This window comes from Solanum tuberosum, unplaced genomic scaffold (genome assembly GCF_000226075.1).
Source record: "Solanum tuberosum cultivar DM 1-3 516 R44 unplaced genomic scaffold, SolTub_3.0 scf00428, whole genome shotgun sequence".
NCBI lineage: Eukaryota > Viridiplantae > Streptophyta > Magnoliopsida > Solanales > Solanaceae > Solanum > Solanum tuberosum.
Window position 1 is genome coordinate 327056 of NW_006239354.1, and position 11144 is coordinate 338199.

The window sequence follows — 11144 nt, forward strand, 5'->3', positions numbered from 1 at the left end:
TTGATCTATTTTTTCGAGCCAGCAGATATGATCTGCATGATATAATTTGTTCCAGTCTGGTGACACTTTTGTCCACTCCTTGTATAGCCTGAGAAACTATTCAGGTAAAATTTGAACAGTACGTTGGACCGTGGTATGACCACCAATTGATAAGACAATTTGGAATTGGCTCTGCAAATATCTTTGCGCATACTATTATAAACCAAGTATGTTTATGTTTATCATTTTTGTAATAAAGTACTTTTTCAAATGCTTGGATGTAATCCCAATACGTAAAATTCATTTTAGTATTGTTGAGGCAGATTTGCCTTTCCTTAATGGTAGACATACCCCAATCTTCAATAGATATAACCGGTTTAATAATGATTTTTGAGAAGTTATAAACTTTCTCGTGTGGGCTATAACCTGTGCCGGAGAAGTGCTGAAATTCTGCACTTCCTGAGCTTATCAAGATCTCTTCATCATTTGATGGAGTCTTATATGACTCTCCCGGATAATATAATCTGTTGATAAGGCATCGTTGGAATATCTTCCGAGGTTCCTCTTTTCACTGAAGATCAGAATTTTCTAAAAGAAATATTATTTCTTTTTTCTGCAATTTCTTGTAGGATTTGATTTCATCAGAATCTTCTTTTGCGATGGACCTTTTGCTTTTGAGCATCCAAGTATGCATGCATGTGGCCGTATAACGGACTGTCTTTGGGAATATCTTCCAGATTAACCATCTGTCCTGAGCTGGAAGAAGATTCTTCTTGGGAAGAAATCTTCTTGCTTATCAAAGTTTTTAGTCCCAACTGTATAAACATGGCATTTGATGGGGATCGGTATGACGATCCTTGAGGTGATCTTCCTGGAGCTGATCTTCCCGTTCCTCTTCCTTTAGTTTGAATCCATGGTGGATCCATCCTGCAAACATAACATTTGTTAATCATTCTGAGTAATATTCTTCATCATCAGTCAGATAATCGTCTGAGTGATATTCTAGAAGAACATGAGAGAAATCTTCATTAAGAATATCATCAATAACCTTTTTAATGATAACATCTTTTATATCTCTAGGTAATGAAAGAGCCCTAAGTATAGTAACGAGGGTTTCATCATTCAAGAAAGTTTGGAAAGACAAGTTATTGAATGTATTCACGGGATAAGACGTCTAGTAAAGAACTATCAACTCCCTTCTTATAATGAATTTCAAAGTCAAAAGGGGCTAAATGTGCTTGCCACCATGCAAATATTAATTTCGAAGCATCATGCTTGAAGTCTTTATCAAACATAAATTTGACCGATTGCGCATCAATTTTGATTAAAAACTTCTGGTTGTATAAATCGTCCTGAAATTTCGAAACGCATTTGACGATAGTTAACATTTCATGAGCCACCATCACATATTTCTTCTGAGCTTCATTCCATTTTCCAGAAAGAATGAAACCTGATCAGATATTCATTTTTATCATGGAGATTAATCTGCTTTAGAATCCCACCATAACCAATATTAGACGCATTTGTCTCAATAATCTTTGGCCAAGCCGGATTGGCAAGGGTCAAGCACGGTAATGATTGCACTCGAAACTTGATTCCTTTGAACAAGTTAGTATGACTATCACTCCATGGAGACTTATAATTCTTCTTCAACCTGTCATATAATAGGGCCAAATCTCGAGAAAGATTTTTATAAAAAGGGGAAATGTAATTTAGACTTCCCAAAAATCTTTGCAGTTGAGTCCTATCAGTAATAATAACAAGAAAGTTTGAGGCAAATTCAATAGCTCTTTGAATAGGAGTGACTTTCCCTTGACAAATTTGATGTCCTAGAAATCGAACATCCGTTTGAAATAAACTCATTTTTGGTTTTGAAATAACCAAACCATTTTGTATCACTATTTTCTTAAAAATATCAAGATGCTTGATATGAATTTCAAAAGTTTTAGAAAATACAAAAATATCGTCGATATAAACGATAATGAAATCCATGTATGGGTTGAAAATACCATTCATGATTTTCTGAAATTCAGAAGGGGCATTTTTCAAACCAAAAGGCATGACATTCCATTCGTATTGTCCAACTGGAACATTAAAAGCTATCCTATAAGCATGCTCTTGAATGATCTGGATTTGCCAATATCCTGATTTTTAAATCGAACTTGGAAAATATATTGGCATCATATAATCTTGACAATAGATCTCTTTTGTGTGGAATAAGATACCTAATCCACTTTAAAAACTTGTTTAAAGGTTTGTAATTAATAACTAATCTGGGGACTCCTCGTTCCCTTTTAGCCGCGTTATTAACGTAGAAGGTTGTGCAAGACTAATGGGATTTGGAAGGTTTTATCATGACAATGTTAGTAATCATAAAGGTGTTATCAATCAAAATAGTACATTTAACATACCATTTATGAGCAGTAATAATTTGCATCATTTCCAAAAACATATCTTGTTTAGGGTCCAAATTGACAGGTTCTTCTTCAACATGATTTTCAGCAATACTTTTATTTTTTTTAAATCTGTTATGCGTCTCAATCTGAGTAATTCTATGATAACTTCTAATAATGTGATTGAGCTTTTAAAAGAAGTTACTGATAGCAAGCTTCGTGAAAAAATCATTAATTTGGCTACTTCTAACGAAGCGAGTTCAAGTTCTTCCAAACATTTTGAAAACAAGAAGAATGATTTAAATGATTTTGAATATTCAGCTCCTTACTCTTTAAAGGAGGTTGATAATCGCCTTTTAAAAAGAAATACTTTTCCTGAAAAAGATTCTTTCTTCGATGATTTAAAAATGTAATCGTAATCCAGAAAGAAGCGACCACAACATCAGATTTAATCATTAATTAGTGCAAACAGTCTTGAGAGCAAGGAGCTGCTAAGTAACTTTTCTCGCTTAACTATGAAGCATTCAATGTGTTTTGCAAGAAGTTTGACAGATGATAATCCCTTAACACTACTACAAATAGTATACTATCATTTACTTTTGAAATTTTCCCTAAAAATCTAAGCTTAAAGAAATAGATCACGAAGGAGAACGAACCTCAACTTCACCTGCTTCGTACTCCAGCTTCCTCAACTGTCTTACACCACGCCGCATTTTCAATTGTTTCATCTTTACCATGACCTCTGATATATTCAGAAGTTTGGGAATGATAACTTTGTTAAAATAATACAACAAAATCAAAATATGTATATTATTGGTTTGGAGTAAATGAACAAAAATATAATACAAGCTCGTGACAAAAGAAATTTATTGGTTTTGAAAGAAGACTCTACATATAATAGAAGGCCAGAGTTACATATATAAATAGAGACAACACAAATATTAGAATATTACCTATATTTATTTAAGCTAAATTCCTCGGTTTGCAGCTGAAGAGACTGGTGACTCTCCCAAGAATATAAAATGTTTCATAGAAGAGGATCATCTCTGGACAATCTCAGGATCATATTTATACAACAAACATAATCCATACTTCTTCATTTCTCGGGAGAAACATAATGTAATAAGCCCATAGTCATTTGGCGTTTTCGCATTTGCCTAAAATGTATCCCATAAGCCAACAAAAGGTACCAAGAAAAAATAAATCTTAGGATAACCGTATGAATGGTTGGATTAGGAAAGTGTTTGGGTAATACCCGACATTCCATCATCACATAAGGGAATCAAGTGAGTTGTGATATCAATTAATTCGCCACAGTAACATACAACAAATCCCAAGAAGTTATCATGTACGTACCAATTTTCAGGCAAAATGACTGATACACTTTTATCAAATCCCTGATGGTGGAACCAACTTGGGATATTCTTCCCCAAACTCAGAAGCGCTCTTAGTGACAAGGAATCTGAAGTAGAGATGTCATGATGATGCAATGATGAGATACTCTGAAACAATAAATTACAGATCAAATCATTGCTCCAATCTGCAAATATTGTATTTAATTGCTATGGAAATTTTGGCAGCTGTGTAAGCCTCTCGCAATATGTTAAGTACAAGATTTGAAGAGCACCAAGTTGGGCTATGCTTCCAGGAAAATGTTCAAAATCATTTCCACTGAGATGCAACTCTTTCAAAGAAGATAAGCATCCAATGTCTTGCAGAAGTCCTCCATCTATTATATTGCAAAAATTGAGATTCAGAATTTTCAATGAGTGTAACCCTTCATTCATCTGAGGGAATACAAAGTAGTCACCATCTTCTAAACATAGTCCTTCAAAACTCAAGAATATAATATTGTTCAACCGGACAATTGAAGATGGAGGTTGTTAAATTTTAGTATCGTTGGCATCAGGTTTCACCTATCTCTAAGGGCAAGCTTCCATGTTTTGAGCATTTGGTCCAAAGAGCAATCCTCCTAAGAAGAAATTCAATGGAAGCTGCTTCAATTGTGGCAAACGTGGTCATAAGGTTACTGAATGTAGGGGTCCCAAGAAGGACAAGAAGAATGATTAAGCAAATTTGGCTGAATCCAAAGGAGAGATGGACGATCTTTGTGCAATGCTTTCAGAATGCAACTTGGTTGGAAATTCAAGAGAATGGTGGATAGATTATGGTGCCTCATGCCATGTTTGTGCCAACAAAGAATTATTTTCATCATATACTCCAGCACCTACAGACGAGAAGTTCTTTATGGCAAATTACGTTGTTGCAAAGGTGGAAGGAACTGGCAAGATCCTCCTAAATATGACATCAGGCAAGGTGGTGACTTGGAACAGCGTCTCGTATGTTCCTAAATTGCGAAAGAACTTAGTTTCTATACCAGTTCTGACTAAGAATGGATTCAAATGTGTATTTGTTTCTTATAAAGTTGTAGTAAGTAAGAATGAGATGTATGTAGGAAAGGGTTACCTCACTGAGGGCCTTTTTAAACTCAATGTAATTGCAGTTGATATGAATAAAGATTCTGCCTCTTCTTAATTTCTTGAGTCTAAATGTTTATGGCATGAACGTTTGGGACACGTTATAACAAAACCTTGCGAAAACTGATTAACTTAAATGTTTTGCCTAAATTTGAGTGCAATAAATCAAAATGTCAAGTTTGCGTTGAATCTAAGTATGCTAAGCATCCTTATAAATCTGTTGCAAGGATTTCATATCCCTTAAAAATGATTCACACTGACATTTGTGACATGAAGTCAACACCAACACGTGGTGGGAAAAAGTATTTCATAACTTTTATTGACGATTGCACTAGATATTGTTATGTCTATTTGCGAAATGGTAAGGATGAAGCAATAGATGCATTTAGGCAATATAAAACTGAAGTTGAAAATCAGTTGGATAGAAAGATCAAAATGATCAGAAGTGATAGAGGTGGAGAATATGAATCTCCATTTGCAGAAATATGTTTGGAAAATGGAATCATCCATCAAACTACTACTCCTTACTCTCCAACAAGAAAATGAAGATTTCCTAAAACACTTTGTAGCCTCCCTCTCATTAGATGTGGTGCACTTCACACCCATGAAAAGGACTCTACTTAGTGCGGCTTTTCAGACATCCTAGGACACTTAAACCTAATGCTTTGATACCAAGTTTGTCACGCCCCAAGCTAGCCCCAAGACGCGGACACGGGACCTAGGACCACAAGTGATCCCAAGCTAACCCTGCTGGCATGATCATGAGCATACTAAATATAAGCTGAATAATAGAATCTGTGTGCAAGCGATAATCATAAATAAAATGAAAAGATGGGGAATACCCATATACTATAACTGAGATAAATGATAACTGAACCTACATCACGAGAAGATGTAGCGCACGTATGCGTCAGTACTTGAAAGGTACTGAGCATGCAGGATAGAGTAAAGCTTAAATAAGATATAACTGAACAAAGCAAAAAAGCAATGAAATAATCTGAATATGATATAGATACTGGAATACTAAATACTGAGCTAATTGATTCAATGACCAAATTTATAACATGCTGAGACTGAATACTGACTATACTGAAAAATAGTCAATGCAATAGAGTCTGACTGAACTGTGGGAACTACTAATAACCGACATAAAACCACATGAGCTAAATGTGGAGTCCGATGTATACGCCGCATCGAGAGGACCCAGTATACCCTAACAGAGGTATAGAGGCATGCTGGCGTGATCACTAAGCTGATGTTTCCCACAGAGGGGACTTACACCTACGTGGCTCATAGTTATGGGACTATATGGGTACGCTGAACCCTAGTCCAACTCGGTATTATGCTACTCCCAATGAATTAGGTGGTTAACTGGTTATGACTGAATTTCTGTAAAATACTGGATAGTTCAAAACTGAATATGCAACTGAGAATGCAACAATTAATCTGATAATGATGCATTAATAACTGAGGCATGTATAACTGAATAACTAAGATATCTGACCTAGCATGTGTAATTTAAGAACTAAAGAAATACATAGCTAGGGTTATGAAATTCATGCAATAAACTGAGCAATAACATGATAATCTAATTTGGAACATTTAAATAACAAATTCATGATGATCTGTTGAGATTCTAGAAATGTTAGGTCTGTTCATAATCATGGAATCAAGAATCTGACTGAATTCTAGGGACCCAATGGGTGAAAGGAACCCACTAGTGAAATCCCACATACCTGATGACGAATTCCACGGAGAAATCTTTAGATTTCAGGGGTGGAACTGATGGAAGCTTGTTGCGTTTTTGAACTAGGGTTCTTGATTTCTCTTCTCCTCTTACGCTCGAATTTTCTAAGTTTTGATTAATGATTTGACTAGGGTAAGTTCTTCCATGGAGAAATACTTTGATTTCTGGGCTGGAACTGAAGAAAACTTGCTCCGTTCTTGAACTAGGGTTCTTGACTTCTCCTCTCCTCTTACGCTCTAATTTTTTTAAATTTGATTAATGATTTGACTTAGGTAAGTCATATTTATGTTTCAAGGCTAAAACTGACTAAAACCTTATGATTTAGGGTTTAAACGACGTACCTTAGGGGTTAAACGAACGAGAAAAAGACCAAAAGACCCCTGACTTAACTGCTATCAAAGTGACTGACGGACGGGACTGACGGGCCGTAGGTCAATCGACGGTCCGTTGATTGGAGTCGTCGGTCGAGTCTTCCCGACAAGACTTAACTAAAACGAGCATAACGTGTTACTTGGATGTCGGATTTTAACAAACTCAGTGGCGTTGGAAAGAGGATTCAATTATCTATCATATCATATGTCATGGGACACATATTTCCTTTTCTGCTAAAATTTATGACCATCTGAAGTTGATCCATCAACAATTTTCAGCTAACTGACTGCTGACCCTTATCTATGGTCAGACCTACGGACCTTGCATCAAATGACGGTCCGTGCTGGTCGATCGTAGTTTCTGTCAGAGGGTGGGTAAGGGAAGTCTTGATCCACAGTCACAGACCACGGACCGTGGTCTGATCTACGGATCGTGGGTCTGTCCGTGAGTCGGGACTTAGCCAATTTTCTGTGATGGTTTGGGGAGGGGTTGCAGTGGTGAACCACGGACCACCAGCACGGGCCGTGGTTTGACCTACGATCCGTAGATGGCAACCGTGGGTTGCACCAGCAACTTCTTAAGATCTGCATTTTTGGTTTATTTTGGATTCAGGGTGTTACATTATCTCCCCCTTGCGACCATTCGTCCTCGAATGAAGACGAAACTAGCTGAAATGGAGGGAGAGGGCTGAAATCCTTACCACTAAACACTGGGAACTGGATTTCTGACTGAACTGAGTTCCAAGAACATGCAAATACGCTAAAAATGTAAGTACAACTGAAGGAACATGATTCTAAGACTAAATTTTACGCATGAATGACTGAAAAACTAAAGAGGAACTATTACCTCAAGCTGGAATGGAATCGGAAGGAAAGAGGTGAGGATACTTGGACTTCATGGCTGCTTCTGCTTCCCAAGTAGCTCCCTCTACTGACTGACTCCTCCACAAAACCTTGACTGAAGCAACTTCTTTATTTCTCAACCTTCTAACCTGACGATCGAGAATCTCAACTGGTACATCCTCATAAGAAAGGCTATCTTTTACAGGCACAGTCTCTAATGGCACTATGGATGCTGGATCACCCACACACTTTTTGAAAAGTTAGATGTGAAAAACTGGATGCACTGCTGCTAAATCTTCTGGCAACTCTAAGTCATAAGCCACTTTACCAACTCATCACCCATTTCATAGGTGGCACTTTCAGGAAAACCCAATCATCAACTTGGAACTCTAGTTCCCTTCTTCTCACATCTGCATAAGACTTCTGGCGACTCTGAGTAGTCTTAAGTCTATCTCTAATGAGTTGCACTTTCTCCATAGCATCAAGGACCGAATCTGGTCCTATCAACGTTGTTTCACCTACTTCAAACCAACAAACTGGAGATCTACATCGATGCCCATACAATGCCTCATATGGGGCCATCTAAATGCTGGAATGTTAATTATTGTTGTAGGCGAACTCAATAAGAGGAAGGTGATCATCTCAATTACCCTTGAAATCGATAACACAAGATCTCAACATGTCCTCTAAGGTCTGAATGGTACGCTCTGCCTGACCGTCGGTCTGTGGATGAAATGCTATTGTAACACCCCGGAAATTCTATGACTTAAGTTAGAGCCTCACCTTATGAATAATGACTTAAAAACAGTTAAAATGATGTTTCTAAACCTAAATTAATGAAATTAACTTGGTTTGGAAAAGTAAAAGTCTAAACGTCAACAAATGACCACGACGTCCGGAAACTAGAGAAGAATGTGTTCTAGTGTGTCCTTAGGTTTTTGGACAGGTTTGGGAGTGTCGTATGATGGTATAATCTTGTAAAAAGGTTTAAATTAGGTAAGTATATGTTCATAGGGTCAAAACATCCGGGTACGACCCCCCAAGTCCCCCCCTAGGGGTTCTTGAGGAGGACCCAAACTTGGACCCAAAAGCTGTCAAAACTGCAGCAAACGACGAGACCAAGGCTCACGGCCCGTAGACTGGTCGACGGACCATAAGTCATGGCCGTGAGCCCATACTTAGTCGTGGGAGACTTGGCCCCCCTAAAAGGGAGCCTCAGTACCAAACGACGGATGACCAGCACGGTCCGTAACTTCACCTACGGTCCGTAGGTGGAGGGTCGTAAGTCCTGGCAGTTTTTTAAGTTTTTAGTTTTTAGTTTAGGGGTCTTAGTTTTAGTTAGTTATTTAATTAAGGGTTAAGATGGGTGGTTAGTTAACTAATCACCATTCTAAACCTAACTATAAGACCCTAACCCTAAGACTTTAACTCACACAACTAAACTCACAAGTCAAACTCATCCTTTCTCAAAACTCTCTCAACTAAGAACCCCATTAAACAAGAAGACCAAGGTTCATCTAGGGCCGCAAGGTTTAGATTTTTCCCCATCAGTTCTCGAGGAATTAACTAAGGTATGGTTGCTTATCACTCTTGGGATTCCTTTCCCCAAGAGGCCCTTTCAAGATGAATTTCAAAATCTCCAATTTCTAGGTTTTCAATCCAAAAACTTGGGTCTTCTTTGTAAAGTGAATTGATGTTATAAACTGGCTTTGATTGATGTTATATTGAACAATTATGAATGAATTTATGTTGTATTTGCGGTTTCTTGAAGAATTCCCCATGAGACCCATGTTTCTCCTTTTTTTTCCTTAATTCTAACCCTAGTTTGTGTTTGGATATTGGTTGAAGGCTATGAATTGAAGGTGATGTTATGTAATTCATGTTTGTATGATGATTCTACCCTAGGTTATATATAATTTCTATGAAATTAGGGTTGAGTCTTTGAATGAAGCCTTGAAGGATATGAATGGAATATGTCAATTTATTATATTGATGTTGATTATGTTATTACTTCATGAATTACCTTGTATTATGTATTGGTTATGAATTGTTGGTAACTGAAGTATGAATGCCCCAAAAAGGGAAAGAACGTATGAAGGTTAGTTCTTCTTTGAACTCAAGTATGAAAGGTGAATTACATAGATTGTAATGATGCTATACCTAATGTGTTGTTGTGGTGTTGATGACCTAGTTTCCTCATCCTTAACTCCTCTACACTTGAATTAACTATGAAGCATGTATGTATGTGATGGTATGATTGTTATATGATTGAAAGGTAGTTATCATGATTATAGTGTAATGTAAAATGAAAGGTTTACTCACTTGCTAGTGTTTCTAAGTGAAAGGATTATTCTCACTTATGAACACCTACGAGCTATTATGATAAGATGTTTACATAAGATTCTAGTAAAGGCTAATGTGAACTTATGTGATGACTAAGGATGATAAAATAAAAGGGGGAATTATATGCTTAGCACCGAAAGGGCATGAAAATGAGATGGGGGTCTCACGTTTAGTAAGTCCTGCTCCCCACGTGGGTTTCCTCACGTTTAGAAAGTCCGGATTACCCACGGTATGTGTTGTCTCATGAGATGGAAACCCCCACGTTTAGTAAGTTAGGGTTTCTAGAAGCAATCTCCTTGACCCTTAACTATGTGCCCACGTAGGACTTTAGCTTAATGGATCCACCTAGATAGCTATGTATGAATGGTTACACCTTAGGCAAGTGTTAACCCTCTCTTTTCGGTGTGGGAGTAGAACACCGGATTCCATGTAGCTCTCATGGTCTATGTCGGTTATGGCAATATCTCCCTTATGTAAAAGTAAATGAAAGAATGAAAGGTGTGAACTCTTACTAGGGCTTTCTTAAGTGTTTCTACATAGTGTAAGAGAGGGTATGGGACTTCTCTTGCACATTGCACTTATGGGATCCTAAGGGATGGTTGTAGTAGTGTTCTCTTATGATTATGATGATTATGATTTATGTATGTTGAAGCTATGTTATGTATGATCATTATGAATATGGTAAGTTATGACAAAATACGATCTTATGAATGTATGCATGAAGTAGGTTGCTTAATGTGATACTTGGCTTTGAATAGGGTTATGAGATTATATTCTTTGCATTGCATTAGTATTGCTTGGGTTGTCTATATGATGGGATGATATTATGTTGGGTTGTGCTATGATGCTTACTCTGTGTGCATATTGGATTTACTTGGTAAAAAGCATGTTTTGACTAAAATGTCTTTTTATCCATGTTTCAATGGTTTTTATGCATAGTAGCCATACTTAGTACGTGTGTTGTACTAACCCATATTTTCTCCCTTTTCCC